At 39.0% G+C, this 24,212-nt stretch overlaps 1 protein-coding gene across 22 annotated transcripts in view; it reads left to right on the top strand.

The window, feature by feature from the left end:
- The window catches only part of PDE4D (phosphodiesterase 4D), a 1,507,422-nt gene that overhangs the window by 63,297 nt on the left and 1,419,913 nt on the right, over positions 1-24,212 (top strand). The window contains exon 1 of one of the 22 annotated variants that reach the window (XM_085002313.1): positions 12,082-12,259. The exons of 20 other annotated variants lie outside the window; for them this stretch is intronic. The gene's annotated coding sequence lies outside the window, so the exon portion shown is untranslated. Of the gene's footprint in view, positions 1-12,081; positions 12,260-24,212 lie in introns of those variants that run through there. One more of the 22 variants, XM_085002308.1, reaches the window with a different exon arrangement.

Below are 24,212 nucleotides of genomic sequence, written 5' to 3'. Positions count from 1 at the left end.
TTCACCCTCACAGCCCAATAGCTGTCTGTGGTCCCTCCTCAGGCTTAGGGGCATGCACACTGGCTGCAAAGTGGTCGGATCTTGGGAGGGTAAAGACCCACATGGGTCCTGGAGGCTGGCTTTGGACCATTTGAGGAAGAGAATTCTAGGGACATGGGAACTTGGGGACTGGTCTAGAAGTGGGCTTGTTGCTATGGTGGGTATATCCTCCAGCCCCGCAGACTCCTAGCCCATAGAGAAGGACAGGACAGAAGCTCCAAGTTAGGGTTACCTGGCCCTAGGATGGTCCTGTTCTTTTCACTCCTCCTTTTAAGAGATCCTGCTTCTAGAACATCTGGAGCAGCATCCCAGGAAAGCAGGCTCACTATGCCATTTGGGATGAGCACACTCTAAACTTGAATACTGCTTGATCTGCTGACTGAGGTCCAGGGGCATCATTTTTCTGGCCAAATAGAAATCCCTTGTCCTGCTTTTAGGCTGATTTGTTCTCTAATGCAGTATATTTAGGGTATCAATTCCATTTTTTTCAGATCAAAACAAAAACTTAAACTATATGGCTTAATATTTTCAAAAGACAACCAACGGGAAGGCATGGTATGTTTCATCAATGGAAACTCGGTGAATGTTTTCTTTGCTTGCTGATAGGTTCTACCAGGTGTATGGGTGTGATGATAGGAAAACCATTTGTCCAGACATTCCCACTTGGATTTTGTTTATCTGAGGATCAGTCAAATGGAAAGACTTTCCTTTCTTGTGATTATTTCCTTTCTTCCTTTTTCCTTTCTTGTGACATCTTTTACTTATTCTCAAGATACTTCTTCTGCATATACTAGTAGAACTTCTTTAATTAGTAAATTTATTTTTATGGCTGCACCTACGGCATATGGTAGCTCCCAGGTTAGGGAATGAATCCAAGCCACACCTGCGACCTATAATGCAGCTGTGGCAAACTGCTTCCTTTAGCCATTGCGCCAAGCCGGGGATTGAACCCGAACCTCTGCAGCAACCCAAGCTGCTACATTCAGATTCTTAATCCTTGGTGCCATGGAAGAAACTCCTTGAATGATTTTAAAGTCAATATACTCTTTTTTCTCCTCCCCTCATTAGGACTGAACTGGCTTTACAGAGTGACATGGTATCTTCCTGGGCTAGGAGTACTTTCCTTTTTTGAGGGTCCTTGGACACCCTGCAGACAGGGGCATTGTGTAGTGTAAGATGGTGCCCTGCACAATCCTGGGGGTACATTTCTCAGAGTATGAATGGGGTTGTGCCAAGTGGCAGTCCTGCCTATGCATATTTTGGTCAAGAACTCCTCTGAATCATGTACACCCCATACATTTTTATGCTTCTTTCTCACGCATCATAAGCATGTGGAGAAGATGGGTGTTGGAAGAGAGGAGCTGAAAATCATGCTATTGTCTACACTTTCCTCCATTTTTTTGAGGATGCTCATTCTCCTTTTAATATTAAGGTAGATCAGGGAAAATAGAAGCCACTGTGAAGGTACAGAACTAATTTTTATATTATCAATGATTTTGGCCAACAATTGTGCCAAAAATATATTTTCAAACTCTTGTTCTATCCTGTCAATTAGCTTCCCTGGGGTTTGAGCAAGTATGACTTTTTGTTGTTTTGCTTTTTCTAGGGCCGCTCCTGAGGCATATGGAGGTTCCCAGGCTAGGGGTCAAATCAGAGCTGTAGCTGCCAGCCTACACCAGAGCCACAGCAACACGGGATCTGTAGCCGCGTCTGCGACCTACACCACAGCTCATGGCAATGCCAGATCCTTAACCCACTGAGCAGGCCAGGAATCAAACCCACAACCTCACGGTTCTTAGTCGGATTCTTAACCACTGAACCACAATGGGAACTCCGACTTTCCCATTTTAATGGACAGCTCAGTGTGTGATTTTCCTGGAATTAATAGTATAAAGTGATGCTTCAAATATCTATTTGCATTATTGCCCATTTGTAACCCAGTAAGGCTGTATTAAATCACACTGTTTTGGGTCATTATTTAATAAGAAGGTGTTCTTTGAACCCCTGATTTAAAGAAACTAGTTAGTCTTTATTTGGTCATAACTAGAGACTCAAGTGAGGAAGAATTACTGTTCAAATATTTGCTTGCTACATTTTTGGTTTTCAGTGGTGGTAAAATGAGGAGGGGCACGTGAATTGCAGAGGAATTATCAGATGGGCTCCAGTATGCACTGCATGTACTTCCTCGTTATCTCTGTGCCCTGCTCATTACCACTTCTCTTCTTTGATTATTGGAAACTTCCATTCTTAGTAATTCAATTTATCCCCCTCAACACCAGCCTGTCACGACAGCCTGAAAACCAGGCTTGATCAAGTCCAGGTTTATTTTAATTCTTCTTTATCAAGCCCAAGAGAGAACTTCTTAGAGACTGTGCTGATCTATGTGTCTTGAAAAAACACCAACTGTGGGAATTTTGATGTATAATGAAGCCCAGAGAGGAATGGGCTCCATGCCAAAATGTTGCCAATAGATATAATTTGAACAAGCAAACATGACATAGATTCTTAACTATTTTCCCAAAGGGAAAACAGTAGAAGGGAGAAAACTTGAAAATAGACAGTGTCCAGTAGTGACGGGATGGCTTATAGCTCTAGTGCTTCTCACAAGTATTCAGCAGACAGTTGGGGTGAGAGTGGGGGTATTAGCTGCTCAACAAATTATTTGTTAACTGAGTAAACAAATGGATCTGATCCTGCTGTAAGCAGTTCTAAGGCAGAGAACCCCTGGCATGGGTGTTCACAGCAGCCACATATCCTGAGCCCCACTGTGCTATCTGCTCTTCAACGTGTGCTAATTGCTTTGATCTTGGCTGAAACAAATCCCTATGTTACAGATGACACTGAAGCTCAAAGAGTTCAATAGCTTTCTCATGGCAACTGAGCATTACAACTGGAGCTGGAATATGAATTTTTTGAGTCTGAGCCTAGGGTTCTGGTATTTCAGGAATTACCTGCCTTTCTCAAGTCATGGCCCTGAGCAATGGCAAAACTGACAATTTCCAAGCAGCAATTGGACTCAGCATTCACCCTTCTATAGAGAAGAATGAAGCTAACTCGAGGATCCCTTTTTTTTTAGGTCTACACCCATGGCATATGGAAGTTGCCAGGCTAGAGGGTTGAATCCTAGCTACAGCTGCTAGCCTATGCCACTGCCACAGCCACACCAGATCCGAGCCACGTCTGTGACCTACACCATAGTTCATGGCAATGCTGGATCCATAACTCACTGAGCAGGGCCGGGAATCAAACCCACATCCTCAAGGATACTATCTGGTTTCGTAACCCACTGAGCCACAACGGGAACTCCAGCTAACTTGAGGATCTTGATACATTAAAAGACTTAAAAGATAGAAGCACGTGGAATGTATAGGGACACCTCTAAACATCTTCCCAAAGGCCTACATTCTGGGAAGTAGAAAAATGTGAGAGTAGAGAAGGAAGGAAATGTGTCTAAGTTCTTCCAAGCCATTTTCTTTTTACTACTCAAGCCAAATCTTCTGTCTCTTAGTCAGATTTTGGGGAATGCTTACAGCAGATCAGATGTTTGGAAGAGTATGAGAAATCAGGAGGGAAAGGCCTCATAACTCATGCATTTGTATCCTTGTGTTACTTTGTAATGTTATTAAAGCTTTTTCATTTTACATAGATTCTGTCTTTTCAACCGCCCTGTAAACCCATTAGGATAATGGTCTTCTCTCTCTTATCTCTTCCTTGTACTCTGTCCACATAGAGAGGCCATTCCATGCAACAGGCAGCTGCCTGCATGATATATTCAACGTGCTCCAAGAAGCTTGTGTGCCCCATTTGCCTGATCCCATTTCTGTAATACATACCTTCTACTGGATTTTTTTTTTTTTTTTTTTTTTTTTTGGTCTTTTTAGGGCCATACTCATGGCATGTAGAGGTTGCCAGGCTAGGGGTTGAATTGGAGTTGGTAGCCACTGGCCTACACCACAGCCACAGCAGTGCCAGATCCAAGCTGTGTCCGTGAGCTACACCACAGCTCATGGCAATGCCGGATTCTTAACCCACTGAGCGAGACCAGGGATTGAACCTCCATCCTCATGGATACCAGTCAGATTCGTTTCCTCTGAGCCACGATGGGAACTCCTAGAGTCATTTTACATATTAAGGAATGTTGTGTTTTCAAGGCTCTGTTAGAGCGTTAATTTGGATGGATGACCTATTCAACTGATAATGCTCACTAGCCCATTGTTACATGGTAGGTAGTTTATAAGTTGGTTAACCACAACCAGATAGAGCCCTGAGAATATGAGAAAAAATTGTTGGGTGGTAGAAGGGGGAAGTAGAGCTACAGAACACTTTTTTGAGAGAGTGGATCTTTTTGTTTTCCTATGGGGAAAATAGATGTCAGTGTGAGGTGTCAAAAGAAGGGAGAACAAAAGGGCAGGTGCGTCATTAAATGTGGCCCACAACCTTGACCTGTGATGTTTTGTAGATTGAGAGTGAGGAAGCAGGAATTGAGATAAAAGCTTTACTCTTTGCTTGGTTACTCCCTAAGAGCTCACAAAGCTTCTCTTTGTGCTAGCTGATTCTTAAATGGTGTGTAGTTTTCTAGCTGAAGAAATGCATCTTCTTGTGCTGTGGGCTCTATGGTATTAAAACCAAAGTCATCTGACCCCTTGAGCAGAAATAATTTTAGCATTTAGGTTGGTTGTTTTCACTAAACAGTATAACTGATACTATGTAGTCCGGCTGTTTGGAATATGAGATACAGCTAATTAGATTTTCTGGCTAACCCAATTAAGGCAGAAATGTCGTATCAACAGTAACACCCTTTGGCCATGGGCAAGAAGGACTCTTCGCTGAGGTCTCCAGCTTTAAAGGGCCCCCCCCCCCGGCTCTCCTTCAGCTGTACCATGTTCCACGGAACAGAGGATTCTGAGGGGACTTGGGGATGTTGTTTATGCAAAGCACCCTCACCCCGACTTCTAACCCACTCAGAACCCTGCAGGCCCCTGCTTAAGTGATCCCAAAATTACTTGCAGAGCCTTTGTGGGACTCTCTTGGGGTCAGATCTCCCAAAGGTGAACTGCATCAATTGTGCGTGTGCACTCTTAGGACCAAAGAGTGTGGGCCTATGTGTACACCTTGGATGTGTGTAAGGCTCCTCCCTTTGCAGAATGGAATGGAAGTTGGGAAAGGGAAGGGGAGCTGCTGGCTAGGCGCTCTTGGCTCCATCCATTTTACAGATAGGCCAGTGTGTCAAACTCACTAGTGGGAAACCATTTAAAACAGGTCATACTGGCTGTGAAGCTCACTACTTTAACCAGGCTTTGGTTGACCACTGAGGTCCTTGTGTGGCTTCTTGGTCTACACATGGAACAACAGTGGTTACTGTTCTGTGGACATGTGGGGATCAGGGAATGACTGTTCTCCAGGGACAGTCCTAGGGAGCTGCTACTGGTGGTGGTATTGATCACTATTATTTCATGAGCACTGAAATACTTTATATGCTTGTAAATTTGTTTTTCCTTGAATACTGGAGTGTAAATGTGTGCATATGTGTTCTGATAAATTCAGGATTCAGGTGATTAGGTTCTAGTTACTTGACTTTTCATTACTGTAGTTTATACTTGTAGCTTGTTCAGAGTTTTAGGCAATACATCATGGGCATATTTTATCCTTTTGTTCTCTCTCCATTTTGATGCATGGTCTTGGCGCTCGGGAAGATGATTTATATGTCACTTTAAAACATCACCTTTCTTTCTCTGTCTCCTTCCTTCTCCTTTCTCTCCCTCTAAGGTAAATTTTTGCCTACCATCTCCCAGGCCCTGTGCTAGAATTTGTCTTGTGCTGATTTTTTTTTTTTTTCTTTTTTTGCCTTTTTGCCTTTTCTAAGGCTGCTGCCGAGGCATATGGAAGTTCCCAGGCTAGGGGTCTAATCAGAGCCGTAGCCACCGGCCTACGCCAGAGCCACAGCAACACAGGATCTGAGCCGCGTCTGCAACCTACAGCACAGCTCACAGCAACGTCAGATCCTTACCCCACTGAGCAAGGCCAGGGATCAAACCTGCAACCTCATGGTTCCTAGTTGTATTCGTTAACCACTGTGCCACGATGGGAACTCCTCTTGTGCTAATTTTTTAATAATAACCTATGATTGTTTAAAATGTCATCATCTAGTGTTTAGTAAACCCATAATAGAAAACAACTTTTGTTCCTTGACAAATAGTTATCATTTCAATACTCAGATATTTTGCTTTTAGGCATTTTTTTCTGGAGAGGACCAAAGAACTGTAAGTATTTATTACCAGGCAAAAAATACATGGGAAGATTTTCAGATTTTATACTCTGTACTTATAGCTGTGTACTGCTCCTTGGATTCCTTCTTTAGTTTTCTTAACTGCCTGTACCTTTCAGTATCTCCTCTCTTTCTCTAACCACTTCGCCCTGCTCCCCACTCTTACCCCCTCCCATGTATCTGGAATCTCCTCATTCTTCTCTCCCTCTGCTCTTCCCTCCCCACCGCCTCCTTTCTTCCTGCTCTTCCCACATGCCCCTCTCTGCTTGCTTCGTCCCTGTTTACACTCTCTCCTCAGGTATGTGCCCTTTGTCTTTGTCTGGATTTATATTCTCTGGGAGAAGGGCCAACCATATTTTTAATGGAACAAAAGGCATCCAAGTGTGAGGTCCCACGTCAAAGCACTGCAAAGTCCTCCAGTTTCAGGGTTGTCAGAACCTTTGAGATTCATCATCTAATGAGGTCCTCCTTATATTGTGTCTGAGAAGACAGGTCCAGTGAATTATTTAACTGGCCCAAGGCTACACAATGACCAGCTCCAAATCTCCCATTCTCCAGTCCAGTCCACTTCTTTCCTTTTCTTTCTTTCTTTCTTTTTTCTTTGTTTCTTTCTTTTTTGCCATTCCTGCAGCATATAGAAGTTCTGGGGCCAGGAATCAAACTTGTGCCACACCAGCGTCCTCAGCCACAGCAGTGATAATGCCAGATCCGTATCCCACTGAGCCACCAGAAAACTCCAGTCCTTTTCTTAATAGTTTTGAATACAACTGAAGTAAAAACAGATGGGTTACAAGAAGTTATAGGCTTTTGCATGTGTGTACTCCTACGGTGCCCAGCAAGGAAAATGAAGTGGGAGGGGTGCAACCACACAAAAGAACGCATGAGATGCCCTGATAAGTCATTTCATCAAAGGATCTCAGGGTTCCAGTTGTGGCTCAGTGGGTTAAGGACTCTGTGAGGGCTCTGTGAAGATGTGGGTTTGATCCATGGCCTCACTCAGTAAGTTAACAGGGATCTGGTGTTGCTGTGGTGACTCCTGGCCTGGGAACGTCCATATGCCTCAGGTGTGGCCATAAAAAAAAAAGGAAAAAAAAAGATCTGAAAAGATAACTTAGAAGTTGCCAGTAAGAACAGCAGGCAAACAAGTTCAGACCAGGTACTGTGGGAGGAATGTACTTAAGTGAGGGGCAAGAAAGTACCTTTGTCAACATAGGTAGAAAGGGAGGAGCTAGAGACTTACAATTGGAAAAATATTGTGGGAAAGAAAGGGACTTGATCCTTTTGCTTGATTTTTCTTATTGTGTGACAAAGCATACAATAAACTGGTTTTAATGTATAAATTTAAACCAGAATATAATCGACTTGGGTTAATATATATTTAAAACTCTTCAGGCTAGACCAGCTGTAATCATATTCCCCAAGATCTTCATTTTATCATTATTTACAGCTAACAAGACATTTATAATCTTTTTTTGGTTGTCTCTGGTGGAACTTTGTTGGCAGTGATTTCCTGACTTGAAATTCTCATGTGCATGGAAATCTAGTTAGGAAGATGAGTAAGTAAATAACTTCTCCTAAGAGTATAATTTCTCCTTTGTGACTTAAATTAGACATCCATTCACATCTATGGAGTAATTCCCAGTTTTGCAATTAAATAATTTGATTTGCACAAGCAAACATGCCAATCTCTTTGTAGTCTAGGAGAATTCAGTCAACTTTCTACTTGAACAAACTATGCTTTTAGATACATGCATGGTTTTCTCAAAATTGGATTATAAACAGCTGATCTGAGCTGCAATCGGATAATTAAACAGCAAAGGTAAGAGGCTTCAGACTGTGCATGTTTGCGGTGTTCATTGAAAAAGCAAAATGTGATTTTTTAAATCCTAAAGGTAATTTGACCAACATACATATATGATGATGTGAAGTTCACCTGCTTTCCATCTTAATCTCAAAGTTGCTGGCGCATTGGGAACTAGCTTTTTCACCGAGAGTAGGCAAAGTTGGATTGCAGAAATTTGGTCTCATTTTATGTTTTTCTGGCATGTACGTCATTGAATGAAAAACATGAAGATGCTACTTTGAAACAGTTTTTTAATTTTGTTTTTTCTTCCCTCAACCACGCTGCTTTGTTTTTTCTCAGATCTGTTTAATAATCTGGAATATTTTCTGGAGTGATTTTTAAAGTGCTAGGAAATAGTCTTTCTCAATGTAGCTATTGCCTCTGAAATGTCATAGATGTTGGACTTTGCTTTTAAACCTTGTTGATGGCGGTTTTCACTTTTTACTTCATATTTGCAAATACATCTTATGTACCAAATTTTAAGCCCTTTGAGGTCAGGGTTTGTATCTCCTTCTTTACCCGGGACCTTTAATGTGGTTGGTGAAGTGTTTGTGGATTTACTGAAGGAAGATAACACACATTGCTCTCCGACTGTTGGCTGGATAGCTGGCTGGCCTGTTTACACCTACATGAGGATGAGGATTCAGAGACAAAATGCTCATAGTGTCCTGTGGATTGTGTTGTTTTAATAAGAATGAAACAAAAACATGGACCTGGGGTCTACATTTTTGTTGGTTTGTTTGTTTTCAGTATGATTGAAAATGTAACTCACTGTGACTCACATTAATTATGTTGAAAACGAGTGCGAGATATGATGGCCCTTAGATTAGTTGAAGAAAATTCCAGATATGCCCTTGGTTCTTTGGACAAGTGACCTTTCAATGTTTCCTTAGATACCGAAATTCCAAGAACTGAGTATTCTCTGTTATAGAATATTCTCTGTTATAGAACATCAGTTCCTGAGGATTTCTTCTTAATATTTCTCATGTAACTGTTTATTAATCTTTTACTAAGAAGGAATAAGAAACAGGATTGTCCGCATTCCTGTCTTGGCTCAACGGAAATGAATTTGACTAGTATCCAGGAGGACGCAGGTTCAATTTCTGGCCTCGCTCAGTAGGTTAAGGATCAGGCATTGCCGTGGGCTGTGGTGTAGGTCACGGATATGGCTCGGATGTGGCATTGCTATCGCTGTGGCTTAGGCTGACAGCTACAGCTCGATTTGATCCCTAGCCTGGGAACCTCCATATGCCAAGGGTGTGGCTCTAAAAAGACAAAAAAAAAAAAAAAAGTGAGGATTGTGTTTTTATTGTTATTTAAACCTTCCCATGAAGTTATTTAGACTCTTTGTGTGCTAATGAAAAAAAAAAAAAAAAACTATGTGGATACTTTTCCTGGGCCTCTAAGAGTAGTAATGAGTTCTTTATTACTGTCATTATATATTTAATAATATTCCAATTTCATTTGACTTTTAAATAGCATTATTTTTGTAATAAGCCTTTGCATCACCCACACATCCAGGTCAGCAAGGATGCTGCTATCAGTTATGATTCTGAACATTACTGAACTGATGCACCATTTCTTGGCTTTGGAAAGAGTCCAGCAGTATGTGCTATGGAATTAGGAATAAAAGGAAGCTCTTTCTTTGGCTTTTCCAAATCTCTTAACACCATTTAAACTGAAAGTTTTCCCCTTGGGTGAAAGAGGGTGGTGATGTCATCTTTAATATCAACAGAGTATTGGTTACTTAGCCTTTAAGCCTTCTGTAGAGAGGGAAATAAAGACATATCTTAGGACTTCCCTAAAGTCAGTAGATAATTGGGGGAGCTGGGGAGGCTGTATTTAGAATTTAGGTCTCCCCTACTATGTGAGCTTCTTTGGGGCAAACCTGGGGTTATCCTAGAAGTAGCAAAGAGACCAAAGGGAGACAAGGGCAAAAAGACATGGTTAAAGGCAGTATCAGAAATATGTGCCTCTTGTAATTTTGTGAGCATCTCATGGTTTCAGCAAGTACCAGTGCTTGTTCACCACAAGTGTGTCTTGGAAAGCCTGGTGATCTCCTGGCTCGTGGAGGGTCCGTTGAGTCATTTATTTCACGTATGTGTGTTAAATGCTTACTGAATGGAGAACACGATCTTCCATACTTTTAATGTTTTTAACCTCACCCTGTGTGTTGAGCAACTCGTTTTCATAATTTCAACTTTCACTTTTTAATTTATAGGTGGGCAATAGTAATATAATGGTCTGGTGCCTTTATGAGAAACTTAGATTTGATTCCTGGGTGAGCATCTTAATCCAATAAAGCCACGTAAAGACATAAGGACAACATTTATGTACTTGTGGTCAAATCAATGGTCAGTCTTACTTTCTCCAGGAAAAGATAGATAAAACCATATAAGGCCAATTACTTTTATCCAGCTTGATTTGACCAGGTCAGTGAACCTTGTATTTATATCATAAATTTTGTGTTGTGAAAAATATAGAAAACATACTAATACCCTTAACTTACATTTGGTAAAACTGAGTTTGTGATTTTTCCCAAATTTATTCTGATACAAAGTAAGTTATGGATGAAAGATTTTTTTAGTCCCCAACCTTTTGCTCCCATCTAATTGCTCTAGAAAGAAATGATGCATAGTAACATTACCTTTTGAAAATAACGCACTCAGTCTCCCTGTCCCTCTCTCCTCAAGTAAAATAAATAACCCTCATTCTTGATTTTTGTTGTGATTTTTAATGTGTCCAAAATAGGCTGGGAGTTCCCTTCATGGCTCAGTGGTTAATGACCCCGACTAGAATCCGTGAGGATGCAGGTTTGATCCCTGGCCTTGCTCAGCGGGTTAAAGATCCAGCATTGTCATGAGCTCTGGTGAAGGTTGCAGACGTGGCTCAGATCCTACGTTGCTGTGGTGTAGTTCGGCGGCTGCAGCTCTGATTTGACCCCTAGCCTGGGAACCTCCATGTGCCTTGGGTGTGGCCCTAAAAAGCAAAAAAAAAAATAAAATAAAATAAAATAAAAAACAAGCCTGAGGATAGGCTAATTAAATCATTATGTATTATAACTAACTTGAGGTTAGAACTTATATCAAAATGAGGCAAAACCACTTTTCAAATGATTAGAAAATGATAAAATCAATACTAATGTTATCATATGAATTTGGATCATTACTTTAGAATCTTTTTCATATAGGCGAGGCTGAATGTTAGGTTCAGTCTCCACAGATCATATCCTAATAGCTGTTTTTAAAAATAAATCTCTGAACCAGCTTGTTTATGTTACATTTGTCTCTTTCTTATAAAAGATGACTTAGTAAAATAATGGTTATGTGAACTTCTGACTGTTTAATTCCAGTTAAACAGGAATATACTTAAGTTTCTTTTGTTATGATTACAGAACATAATGACTTGCTTTTCAGTTCCTTCTGTGAAGGACTTATTTCAGAACACCTCCTGAGGCCTCCTCACTTGCTGTCTCATAATCTCCTAGGGTTTCTGCACTTCTCTGCTGTTTTGAATTTGGGACATTTTACAAAATGTAAGATTTTTTTTTTTCCCGGTGATCTTTAAAAATGGGCTTCAGGGAGATTTTACCAATAAAATAATTTTATTTTACCAATAAAATTAATGATGTCTGTATTAAAAAGCTTTAAAATCATGTTTTCATGATCCAGTGTGTGGGGGGTGGGGTGGGAAAAACAAATAAAAACCAGAGAAACCTACGTAGTAGTATTTTTAACTATTTTTCTTCCAACTCATTTGTTAATACTTACTCAGGCAATTTTATGTAGGCTTTTGGAAATTCTAGAAGTCTTTTCATTTCAGGTTTAATGTATTTGGCTCATAAATAAATATCAGATACCTTTTGGAGGCATTAGGCACTGAACATTATGCAAAGTCTCTCCCTCTATTGCGTCAGGAGCTTGAGTTGTTTTCATTAAAGTATCTGCTACGAGAGCAGCAAGATTAGAGGGGATGTTAGCTCCCTTTTTTCCGTGTTATCAAATGTCAGAGATTTGTATTGTTGGTAGGAACTGAGATTTCATTTTCCTTGGCCACATTCTGATGCTGGCTCTGCTGCAGCATCTCTCCTGTTCCAGATTTGTAAACCCAAGGTAAGTCAGAAAGGGAATTTCAGGAGTGAAGCGTGAGTTTGTTGATACATTTAGAGGGGAAAACAAATGAGCATCTTCAGAATGAAACTGTCCATCTTTCTGCCTGGATGTGTGAGAAATGGAAAACCCTTCACACAGCCTAAACCTCCCACTGGTGTGATTATGAAGTATGAGGTATTTATGGGCAAAATATGACCAAAGGTTTTTTTGGAGCAGAATGTCTTATGTTATGTGTGGGGCAGGCATCTGTGTGCCTGCCTTAAATTTATGAGCTAATAACATTCTGTTCCAAGAAATACTGTCAGGTCTTATAACACCATGGGTTTGTTCTGAGTTATTGTGGTACATAGATGATTTTGCTTTTAAATAATCATTCCTGGAATTTCCAAATATAAAGGAAACACATAAAATTTAATTTATGGGGAGGATGCTTTTTTCATCAATGCTAACTGTCAGACTTGACTAATTGCATTTTCTCTTAACAAAATGTAATTTATTATTTTCTGCTATGTGGAATGCCTGCAGATGTCAGCAAAATAGATTCAAAATGCAAGCTTTATGAGTGAAATTCCAAGCAATTGATAATAAAAATCATAAGATAAATCAACCAGTGTAATTGATCTAGAATATATTATAAATAAAATAATTAAAATAAAGAACTAAAGAACTATTGATAATAAAATAGATAACTACTCTCTTCCAAAGTAGTAGCAGTGATTCTGCTGAAGTTGATGAGGATCGGTGAGTAACTTCTCACTGCTGATTGAGAAACTGGACCCTGTAGCTTGGAGTCCACACTGTGTACTTAGCTCTCCTGTGCTAATGCACCCTGGTCTTAAACCAGAGGGGCAAATATTTAGAGTGAGTTTTGTATGTCTTTGGGGTTTTTTCATTCTCCGCCATTGGTAAATAGCATATTTCTCCTGCCAATATGTGAACTTTGAGATAACTTCCTTTGTCTAACATGCACTCATTGATGTGGGTGTTAGTTTTCTTACTGTCTTCCTCACTTCCCCCCACCAAAGCTGCTCTTATTTTTTTCTGCCTCACATTAAACTGCTTTCAGCACAGAGAAGTTTCTCCTGATGAATCTCTTGTATATAGTTAAAAGAAAGGAATAAGAAACAAAGAAATTAGCAATTGCAAAGATAAGTCTGCAAATGTGAGTGAAATAGAAATTTTTTTTCCATTGCAAATTATTGTTAAATATTACTGGTTGTAACTTCCATGCTGGCATATTTCAAAATTAGGTACAGTTTGGTTGAGTTTTTTTTTTTTTTTGGTCTTTTTTGGGCCATACTAGCAGCACATGGAGGTTCCTAGGCTAGGGGTCAAATCAGAGCTGTAGCCGCTGGCCTATGCCACACAGCAACAGCAAGGCCAGATATGAGCCATCTTTCACCTACACGACAGCTCACGGCAACGCTGGATCCTTAACCCACTGAGTAAGGCCAGAGATCCAACCTGCGTCCTCATGGATGCTAGTTGGGTTTGTTAACTGCCAAGCCATGACAGGAACTTGAGATGCTGTTCTAAAATATATGATATGGTTTTAATACGTGGTTAACTGATCTGTATGATACTTGTAAAATTTCAGGGTCCCCATGTGGATCTTTTGGAATGAAAACACTGTATTGCAAATAGGATGAAAACGTGTTACTTGCTCTGTTTCATACAAACTAGGGTACTTAGAAATCAGCATGTACCACAGGATGATATCCAGGTACTCCTGTGCTAAGTTACACCAGGACTGCCAGCCTATCAATCTAGGGTAGTGCTTTCCAAATTATGTCAATCAGTACCACTCCTAGACGAATTGTTGACACCTCCAGGAGACAACCTCAAACTGCCTTCTGTCCATTCATAGTTTCCATGTCCACAGAATGTAGTTTTCCTTTGTATTCTTCCTTCTGAAATTTCTGCAGCAAAATTGGGCATGAAGAGGAGCAGGATTAGGATGAAGGGAACAGTATGAGGAGGCATAACTAGGCCCACTGTGCTACATCAGAGGTATTACATCAGACCAGTAAAGGGGTTCTAGAAATCTAGCTGCCCATCTAAATTCTGTTACTGATATGTTAACTGAGTTAGACTGCCATTTGCTTAGTGTCGTGTATTATTTCCATTGTTATTTCTACTACTACTGCTGCTACTCTGATACTGATAGAATCATTTGATTATTTGTTGTATCAGTGTAATTGAATTGTGCTTCAAATTAATATTTCAACAAACCTCTCTTCTCTTGTATAGGTATGGTAGCTGGGGCAGTAATGAGGTTGTGCTAGTCTAGTTTGTGATAATATGGTTTTATTAAACTGCTTTTGTTTTTCTTTTGTTTTTTCACTTAGCAAACTGGTATGAACATTAATTCATGCCTCTAAATGTTTTTCTACAACATACTCTTTTTATAGTTAGTGATTAGATACATTCCCCTATCCAATCAAATTTAGATTACTTGCTACAATAAAAATTGTTATGTGTTGCCTTGTAGCTAAAACAAAATTATTTTCTTAGGATACACTTGCAGAAGCAGAGCTGGTAGATTAAAGAGTGTATTTGCTTATAAAGGTTTGATTCTTTTTGTCAAATTGCCTTTCAGAAAGTTTTTTGTTTCCCTTCAATTTGTTCTTGTATGAGAATGAAAAGGTGTATTTTTCTATATGTTAAGTAGTATTGTTTTTAAATAAAAAGCTTGCCAGTCTGATATGAGGGAAATGGTACTTCACTGTAGTTTTAATTTCATTTCTTAAAATTCTAATGAAGTTGGACATTTTTTCCTTTGTAAATTACCTATTAATAGTCCTTGCTTATCTTTATTTTGGGATGCTTATTTTCCAATTAACCTTATTGAAATTCTTGACATAGCACAGATAGTATCCATTTGTCCATGAGTCTTCTATAATGTAAATATTTTTCCTATTTTTCTTGGTCACCCTTTGACTTTTTTTCCCTCGGTATATTTTTACATGAGAAATTTTTGTGTATGTAATTGAATATTTGCATATCTTCTCTTTTTAAAGTTGCTGCCTTTGTTGTCTTTAGAAAGGACTTCCCCATCCCAAGGTTACACATAACTTTCCTACATTTTCTTACAGTATTTTTTTGTTTCTTTATTATACTTTTAAATTGTAATCCATCTGAATCTATTTTGTCATATAGCAATGTGAGGATTTAAGTTTCTCTCTTTTCCAAATATTTTTCCACTTGTCCTGACAATGGTCTACTGAATAATCTATCCTTTTGTGTTCAAGTTGAACCCTGAAAAATCATACTCTAAAATTCTTCTATGTATATTTTCTTTTTCAATGATTTTTTACCTACCTTTTTTGATTAGCATATTATTTTAACTATTGTAATGCATTTAAATATCTGATAGCTTGAATCATTCATCTTTTCCAAAAATTTCTTGGCAATTGCTTTCATCATCTCCTGACCAGATGGTTGTCATGGTATCTTATTGCTTATTCTACCGTTGGTCTCCCTTGCTTCTAATCTGTTCACAACACAGCAGACTAGTGTTCTAAAACACAAATTGGATAATTTACTCTCTTGATTGTAATATATACTTCCAGGTATTTAAAAAGACTGAAAATGGGTACATTGCCTATATCAGGGTTTTGAACTTTAAGTCCAAGCTATTTCTGGGCTTCAAAGTATTTGTGGACACCATACACATTATTTTGGTGGATGTACTTTCTCCCCTCTTTTTCTTGAGAATAGGATTCATAGTTATACTAGATTTTAAAGATTCATGACCCCAAAGTATTAATGACCATTGGGCTACAAGAAGGAGGTCAGATTCTTTAGAATGGTTCATAAGGAGCACGCTCCCCATGGGTGAACTTTGCTTACCTCCCTTAGCACCCTCCTACATCCTTCCTGCTTTTCACCCATCCTGAACTCCTTGCACTTTACTGAACAGTCTGTTGGTTCATGCCTCAGTGCCTTTGTACATGTTATTCCTTCTGTGGAAGAACTCTCCCTACACACCCCACCCATCTGGAAAACTGTTGCTTGTACTTCAAGAAATGATCAAAAGGTTTTCACCTCTGTGAAACCTTTCCTGATTTCCTTAGGCAAGGCTGATCTCTCTTTCTCTTTTTATTTTATTTTATCATATATATTTCTTTGTCTTTTTAGTCATATGGAGGTCCCAGGGTAGGAGTCAAACCAGAGCTGTAGCCACTGGCCTACACCAGAGCCACAGCCAGGCAGTATCTGAGCTGCATCTGCACTGTACACCACAGGTCATGGCAACGCCAGATCCTTACCCCACTGAGCAAGGGAAGGGATAAAACCTGCAACCTCATGGTTCCTAGTTGGATTTGTTAACCACTGAGCCATGACAGGAACTCCGTCTCTTTCTCTTTTTAAATTGTTGTACTTAGTCTGTATTTTATTATTATTCTTACATTACTGGTAGATTCTTGAGCACAAGTCAGAGAAATTTTGTGGGAGAGTGGGAGGGTCAATGAAAGGAAGTAGAATAATTAGTGGGGTCTTGCAGTCTTGCATGAAGGCAGTGGAGATTGGGGAAGGGAGTGGAGATTTATTTTGAAAATAGAGTGGACAAGATTTGTTGATGAGCTATTGCTGTAGGGGGGAAAATGAGCAATCTGGTATGATCCCTAGGTTTCTGACTCAAATATCTGGGTGGATAGTGTGGCCATCATTTTGCTCATTAAGCTGTAGACTCAATAAGTTTTTATCCAGTAGATAATTCCCCAAAGTTCTTAGATACCACTTTTCCTGACGTAATGCAAAAGTTTGATGCCATGTGGGGTAGGATGAATAGTTCCTGTACTGCCTCCTGAGACTAAGATTCTGGGGATGCTTGCCATGCCATATGCACTGAGACCCAGGGGGAAGTCTTCACGGATTAGATGTATCTTGAAATAGATCTGGAATGAATACCAAATTTAAAATATAGATGGGAGTTCCCATTGTGGCTCAGCAGTAACGAAACCAACTAGTATCCATGAGGGTGCAGGTTCGATCCCTGGCCTTGCACAGTGGGTTAAGGATCCCGCATTACTGTGAGCTATGGTATAGGTCACAGACATGAATTGGAGCCCATGTTGCTATGGCTGTGGTGTAGGCCAGCAGCTGCAGCTCTGATTCAGCTCCTAGCCTGGGAACTCCCATATGCTGCAAGTGTGGCCCTAAAAAGAAAAAAAAAATTGGAGATGAAGTAAAGCTCATGTCTGTCATCCTCAATTCATTTAATTTTCTGAGATGTTTGTAATTCTACATAAAATGTATTTTCACAGTTACAAAGGCTTTGTTTGCTATTGGAGTTAAAACAATGTTCACTAGTTAAGCTATAGGGAAGTCTGAAACTTCAAGTTTGTGCTTGGCAGTTACCATCTGAACTTCCGAGAGGTGAAATATATTTCACTCTTACTCCTTTTAAAGGCTGCATGGTGTTTTGTTGCTTACATGTCATATTGTTTATATAGCCAGTTCCTTCCATTTAGGTTGTTTTAATGTTTTCCTGTATCCAACAGTACACACATATGCAAGTATATCTGTAGGACAGAGTCTTAAGGGTAGAATTATTTATTTAATTTTTTTCTTTTAAATGATTTTTATTTTTTTTCCATTATAGCTGGTTTACAGTGTTCTGTCAATTTTTTCCCCCTTTTTAAATGTTATTTCCCCAATACAATTTTTTTTTTCTCCTGTACAGCATGGTGACACAGTTACACATACATTCTGTCAATTTTAAGAGTAGAATTATTTAGATGAAAGCAATTAAAAATTTTTGTACTAGTTTACCCTTCTAGCAATGTCTGTGAGTCACTGCTTCTCCTATCACCCCACCAACACTGAGTATAAATCTAGTAGGCAAAAATACTACCTTATTGTTACTTTGTTTCTTTCATTGTGAGTACAATTGAGTATCTTCCCCATGTCAACATGTCTATTTCCTTGAATAGCAACTCTTGAACCTCTGAAATTATGAGAAAGTGGTGACTATCAAAAGGAAAATTGGCTCATTTTTCCTGATACCTCTCTTGGAACTGCCTAGAGGCCTCCATTTCCAGTCTTGTGGAGACCAACTCAGGTCACTCAACCAGTGGTCCCAGTTCCTTCCTCATGTGAATTTATTGAATGCACACTCTATGCCAGATTCTGTCTTAGCTGCTTGGGAAGGTGTAGTCAGGGAACAAAACAGGCACAAAATCCTGCTCTTAAGGATTTTGTATTCCAAAGGGGAAAGAATATTGTAAGTTAATTAGCTAAAAATTACAAATATCAGGTGGTGATATTGGCATGAAGAAGAATAAATCAGAGGAAAGATTTAGGTGGTATGGATGCGGGGAGGTGCTATTTTACATAGATTGTCAAGAAAGACCTTTCTGAGCACGTCTGTGGCTTCTTCCACATCTGTGTGTCTAGTTATACTCCCCTCCTTTCCTTCATTCTTACTATTTCTTTCAAGTGTGAATTCTCTGATACCAAATACGGATAGAGCTTTGTTTAACGACCTTTCTATAGTGATTATGTTAAAATGATTTCAGTGTGAATTCTCTGATATGTTGGAGCAAATGAATGATAACTAAAGGCCTCTTAAAACTTGTTAAGATTTGTAGGGTGATAAGGAGCACCAACCTCTGATACAGAAAAAGTGTGGAATATTCCAACAGCTAGTGAGGGCCATTTCACTCCATTCATGGATCTCTCACAAATGCCTGAGTTGGTCACAAAATAAACAGCTTCTCAATGGGGCTAGTTTATGGCTTTTGTCCTCATGACAAAGGCAGTCTTCATGTGGAAAAATTGACCTAGTAAGGAAAAGTGGAAGTCAAACTTCATCATAGCTTCCATGCCTCCTAAATATAAAATGTCTACCATAGGATTGGTTTGGAAACAAATGTATTTATTTATTTAGTCTTCTTAGGGCCGCACCTATGGCACATGGAGGTTCCCAGGCTAGGGATCCAACTGGAGCTACAGCTGCAGGCCTACACCAGAGCCACAGCAACTCGAGATCCGAGCCATGTCTGTGACCTACACCACAGCTCACAGCAACACTGGGTCCTTAATCCACTGAGCAAGGCCAGGGATCAAACACGCAACCTCATGGTTCCTAGTTGGATTTGTTAACCACTGAGCCACAACGGGAACTCCTGGAAACAAATGCTTTTAAAATTTTTATCTGGATGCTTATGAGCTGGAAAGAAATGGAGGCAGTGGTAACTGAATTTCTATAATGGATGTTAAAGATATGAAGAGTATTTCTAATTTACATATTCCCTCTGAATTTATGCAAAAAGGTATTAATATAAGTGTAAATTAACATAAAGACCCAAGTGTATTAAGAATATTCAAGATCTATACACAAATGATAGTGGAAAAGACTACTATCCAGTTCTTGGCAAAAATAAAAATTTGGGGCACAGAGTTGGGAGAGTCTACTCACCATCAGTTTTCACTGAAATCACAAACTGGATGCTTAGATTTCCTTGCAGTCAGGAGTCCATGTAAAATATTATATGTAATAATATCCTTTATTAAATTCCTTATGTAAGGCATTGTGCTAAGCACTTTATATACTATCTAATTCATTCTTGCATTAAGACTGAAAGGCTTTGGCGTTCCCATCGTGGCTCAGTGGAAACAAACCTGATTAATATCCATGAGGATTCAGGTTCCATCCCTGACCCCACTCAGTGGATTAAGGATCTTGCATTGCCGTGAGCTGTGGTGTAGGTTACAGACAAGACTTAGATCCTGCATTGCTATGGCTGTGGCTGGCAGCTGCAGCTCCAATTTAACCCCTAGCCTGGGAACTTCTATATGCCTGCAGTGTGGCCCTAAAAAAACAAGAAGAAAGAAAAAGAAAAAAAGGACCGAAAGGGTTTTAGATGAAGAAGCTTACGTTTAGAAAGACAGGTTAAGTGATCTGCCGAAACCAAACAACAGTTAATAAACATTAGTACAGGGACTTGATCCTCATTTGTCTGATTCCAGCCAAGCTTTGAGCACCTTCAAAAGGCCAAACTACAGATGGGTACATATATGTTCAGCCATTACAACAACCAGATAAAGTAGATAGTCTGTTAAAGATGAGGAAATGAGGAGTAGGGAGGTGAGGTGATTGTGCTGAGGTCACACGTCTTAGAGTGGTCAGATCAGAATATGAATCAAGGCCTCTGTCTCTAAACCCGAGGCATTTTTCTCTTTCTATCCCCTCCCCCTTCCCTCTTTGATGTATCATAGCCTCTTCTCTGCCTGCACAATGATCATGGTATTATTCTAGTTGCCTGCTCCTTTCAGGTAAAGTGATAATTAGCAAAGATTCCTAGGGGAAAGGTGTCAAGTACATACACTTTGAAAACCCATGCTGGATTTTTCTCATCATTGAGTCCATTACCTTGTTGAATCTAATTTGGTACTTGTAGAAACAGTATGAGTTCTGTGAGTAGTGTTCAGTAAGTTTCAGTGAACTAAACGGCATTCCGGTGGCCTAAGAAAACTCATACTGCTCCTAAACATGTATGAATAATGGTTGCCACCTGCAAGTAGCTTAGGCGGTAGGGGATTACACTTCAATTCTGAAGGGCTTGGACTGGATGGGTATGTTCTGATTTCCTTCTTCCCCCAAGATTTTTTTTTTGGATGTATAATGGATAAATAAAATATAAGATATTTAAGGACTTCCCTTTGTGACTCAGTGGTTTATGTGCTTGACTAGTAACCACAAGGATGCAGGTTCCATCCCTGGCCTCGCTCAGTGGGTTAAGGATACGGCATTGCCATGAGCTGTGGTGTAGGTTACCGATGAGGCTCAGATCCCACTTTGCTGTGGCTGTGGCGTAGGCTGGCGGCTGAGGCTCCAATTCGAACCCTAGGCTGGGAATCTCCATATGCCATGAAAAAGCAAAAAAAAAAAAAAAAAATCTTTAAAGTTTACAGTGTGATGATTTATACATTATGAAAGGATTCTCCCCCATTGAGTTAACTGGCACATCTTTACATCTTTAATTTTCATACAAATATATATATATATCTTTGATAGTGAAATATTTTTTCTTTTTTATTAGAGAAAAATATATATGTATGATTGGGTCACTATGCTGTATAGCAGAAATTGATACAACACTGTAAATATTTTATATTTTTTTGGTGAGGATGTTTAAGTTCTATTTTCTTAGCAAATTTCAATTGTGCAGCAGATTATTGTCAACTACAGTCACCATGTTAAATGTTAAATCTTTAGACCCTATTCATCTTTATAACTGAAAGGTTTTTATGCCCTTTTATCAGCCTCTTCCTATTTCCTCCACCTGCAGCATGTGGAAACCAATTTTATAATTTGTTTCTGTGTGTTCAACTTTTTAATATTCCCTTATAAATGACACCATGTGCTATTGGTCTTTCTCTGGCTTGTTTTACCTAGCATACTATTCTCCAGGTTTGACCATGTTGTTGCAGATGACAGGGTTTCCTTCTTTTAAGGCTGAATAATATTCCTCTGTATATACCCTACATTTTCTTCATCCATTCATCGTTGACAGATACTTAGGTTATTTTCATACTTTTGTGAATAATGCTGCTATGAACATGGGAATATATGTATTTCTTTGAGATACTAATTTCATTTCATATATACACACACACATATATATTCTCAAGTGGGATTGCTGGATCATATGATAGTTCTATTTTTTATTTAATTTTTTTTGAGGAATTTCCATACTGTTTTCAACAATGGCTGTCCAAGTTTACATTCATGCCAACAGTGTACAAGGGTTTTCTCTTCTCCAGATCCTTGCCAGCCTTTGTTATCTCTTATGTTACGGTAATAGACATTCTAACAGATGTGAGATGTTATTTCATTTTGTTTTTAATTTATATTTCCTTGATGATAGGTGATGTTGAAACCTTTTCATGTACCTGTTGGCCATTTTTATGTCTTCTTTGGAAAGGTGTCTGTTTAGGTCCTTTGCTTATTTTTAAATTGGGTTATTTAGGTCTTTTTTGGTTATTGTGTTATATGAATTCCTTATATATTTTGAATATTAACCTCTTATTGTATATGTGCTTTGCAAACACTTTATCCCATTCTATAGGTTGCCTTTTCATTTCATTGATGGTTTCCTTTGCTTTTCAGAAGATGTTTAGTTTAATGAAGTCATGCTTAATTCTTTTTGCTTTTATGCTTCTGATATCAAATTCAAAAAGTCATTGCCAAGACCCGTGTCAGGGATTTACCTCTCATGTTTTCTTTTAAGTGATTTATGGCTTTGGGTCTTATGTTCAGGTCTTTATTCCAGTTTGAGTTGATTTTTGTATATTGTGTAAGATAGGGGTCTGGTTTCATTCTTTTACATTCTTTTACATGTGACTGTCCAGGTTTCTCAACCCCATTTATGTAAGAGACTATCCTTTGACCATTGTATTTTTTGTCTCCTTTGGTGAAAATTAATAGCCTGTATAGGCATGAGTTTATTTCTGGGCTTGCTGTTCTCTTCCATTGGTCTATAAGTCTGTTTCTATGCCAGTATCATACTGTTTTGCTTTGTAATGTAGTTTGAAATTGGGAGTCATGATGCCTCCAGCTTTGTTTTTCTTAGGATTGCTGTGGCTATTCAGGGTCTTTTATAGTTGTATATGAATTTTCGCATTTTCTGTGAAAAGTTTTGATAGGAATTTTGGTAAGGATTGTGTTGAATCTGTAGATAGCTTGCTTTGACAAGTTAATATTCTTGTAATCGATGGATGTGAAATGTCTTTCCATTTATTTGTGTCCTCTTTACTTTCTTCTCCCCACCCCTTCCGCCCACACCCCAACTTCTGTTCCATATTCAACTGCATATGGAAGTTCTTGAGCTAGGGATCAAAACCATACCGCAGCAAGGACCCAAGTCACTGCAGTAACACCTGATCATTAACCCTTAATAGGAGAACTCCTTCATTTTCTTTCATTAATGTCTTATCATTTTCAGTATACAGATCTTTTTCATTTTCTTGGTTAGATTTATTCCTGAAGATTTTATTCTTTCCTAAGCTGTTGGAAATGGGATTGTTTTATTAACCTACCTTTCTGACAGTTTTTGGTGTTTAGAAACACAACTGATTTTTGTATATTGATTTTGTATCTCTCAACTTTATTGAATTATTTATTCTAACAGTTTTGGGTGGCATCTTTATGGGTTTTCTATATATATATAATATTATGTTTCTTCAAATATAGACAATTTTACTTATTTTCTGATTGAGATTCCTTTTATTTATTTTTCTTGAGTAATTGCTCTGGCTAGGACTTCCAGTACTATGTTGAATAAAAACGGTAAGAGTGGGCATTCTTGTCTCGCTCCTGATCATAGAGGAAAAGTTTTCAGTGTATTACCTTGAGTAAAGTATTAATTGTGGGCTTGTCATATATGGCTTTCATTATGTTGAGGCACGTTCTATCTACACTTCATTTTTTTTTTTTTTTTGGTCTTTTGTCTTTGCAGGGTCGCACCTGCAGCATATGGAGGTTCCCAGCCTAGGGGTCTAATCAGAGCTATTGCGGTCGGGCTACGCCACAGCAACACCAGATCCAAGCCGCGTCTGCGACGTACACCACAGCTCATGGCAACACTGGATCCTTAACCCACTGAGCGAGGCCAGGGATCTAACCCACAATCTCATGGTTCCTAGTCAAATTCATTTCCACTGCTCCACGATGGGAACTAATATACTTCATTTTTTGAGAAGTTTTATGTAATAATGTTGACTTTTGTCAAATGCTTTTTCTGCATGTGTTGAGATAGTCATATTATTTTTTACATTGATTGATTTGCAGATGTTAATCCATTCTTTCATCCCTGGAATATTTCCCACTTGATCATAGTGTTTGACATTTTAATGTATTGTTAAATTTGGTTCTCTAATTAGTATTTTGTTGTGCATTTTTGTGTTTATGTTCTTCAAGGATGTTGATCTGCAATTTTCTTTT

The sequence above is a fragment of the Sus scrofa genome, chromosome 16 (assembly GCF_054392235.1).
Source record: "Sus scrofa isolate SSC_HxYL_T2T_F1_AM1 chromosome 16, Sscrofa_HxYL_maternal_Yorkshire_Landrace_v2.0, whole genome shotgun sequence".
Lineage (NCBI taxonomy): Eukaryota > Metazoa > Chordata > Mammalia > Artiodactyla > Suidae > Sus > Sus scrofa.
The sequence above is the reverse complement of the archived record's forward strand: the minus strand, read 5'-3'. Positions and strand labels throughout refer to the sequence as shown.